General features: G+C 40.4%; 1 protein-coding gene across 1 annotated transcript in view; it reads left to right on the forward strand.

Moving 5' to 3' along the window:
* LOC101656926 (carcinoembryonic antigen-related cell adhesion molecule 6-like) overlaps window positions 1-1,500 on the forward strand; it is a 32,250-nt gene that overhangs the window by 4,775 nt on the left and 25,975 nt on the right. The window lies entirely within an intron of this gene.

Below are 1,500 nucleotides of genomic sequence, written 5' to 3' on the forward strand. Positions count from 1 at the left end.
GTCTAGTTGCCTACAGATGGGTTTTGGGTCTCCACTCCACTGTTCCTCATTCACAATGATACGATTTTTATTTTTTGATGCCTGATATCTGATACCAAAAACACCTGGTGATCACACAGGCTGGTGTGCTTCTTCCATGTGGGCTTTGATGCTTCTAGATAGATGGCCAATTGTTTATCATTAAGGCTTTAAGACCCCAAACACTATATCTTTGATAGCCAGGCACCATCAGTTTTCTTCACATTTGCTTATGCACCCACTTTGTCTTCAGTGATCATGTCAGGAAGGTGAGCATCATGGAATGCCACTTTAATAGGACACATGTTCTTTCATTGAGGGAGCACTTGAGTAGAGGCTCACTGTCCATCTGCTACCTTAATATTAAACATATGAATATATGCACATAGATCTGTTTCCCCATCATCATATATAAATATATTTATAGATACATGCCTGTATTTAGAGATCTATAAATGCCCTTTGCCTGGACAAGGACCTCTTCTACATTGACTAACACCTGTTCTTCTAGTTTGATGTCTTTTCTCCTTCTATATTGAGATACTAATCAGAATTTCCCTCTGATCAATTCTGTCCCCTCAGCAGGCTCACCTGTCTCTCCCCAACCAGGGAGCCCCTGAGCTCAAGCTGATGTCAGCATCTTCCTCTTATTGTACTGCCATCTCTGCTGGGTGTCAGGGCTTAGCCTGAGGTCTTCTAAAATTCTCTATATCAAAATTACTTCCAGCTAACGATCTTGGATCTTTCAACCATTGATAATCATTTTCAGATATGGAAGAAATTTAAATATTTCTTCTAATTTATATCCTCATCCACAACACACGAGTAGTCCATGATGGTCAGGGCCCCAACAAGTTTACACTCTCCCCCACTTCCTACCAGTATTCACTCTGCATTCAGAACACTCACCTCTCTGTCAGGAAAGGTAAGGGTTGTCTCACCTGGCCTCAGTCAGAGAACAAGGGACATTAAAGATCAAAGAGAGAGAATAGGGTCCTATTTCCAAAGCCAGCCACTGTCTGGCTATATCCTAAGTCTTTTCTCTCTTATTCCTTGGATTCAAGTCTATGGGGTCATGATGTCTCCTCAGTCACCATCAAATATTGAGAAAAATTTGTCCATCTTTTCACTTTCTGGCCTGACACTGTATTAACCACAGGGTTTACTCCTGTTCTCATTGAGTGTAATTTCTACTCATGCCCCATATCTGTAATTTAAATACAATGAGAGATGCCATCATTACCCAGATCTACGCTATCTTTGAACAACAAATTATGTTTCAGAAAAACACAACTGGCTGAGCAATGTAGAATCAGTCAGTTGGATCGATGTAGAATCTGTTGGTTGGATCAATGTAGAATCAGTTAGTTGGATCAATGTAGAATCTGTCAGTTGAGTCAATGTAGAATCAGTCAGTTGGATCAATGTAGAATCTGTCAGTTGGGTCAATGTAGAATCAGTCAGTTGGATCAATGTAGAATC

This window comes from Echinops telfairi, unplaced genomic scaffold (assembly GCF_000313985.2).
Source record: "Echinops telfairi isolate 266 unplaced genomic scaffold, ASM31398v2 ScPeMD7_655;HRSCAF=1070, whole genome shotgun sequence".
NCBI classification, from domain to species: domain Eukaryota; kingdom Metazoa; phylum Chordata; class Mammalia; order Afrosoricida; family Tenrecidae; genus Echinops; species Echinops telfairi.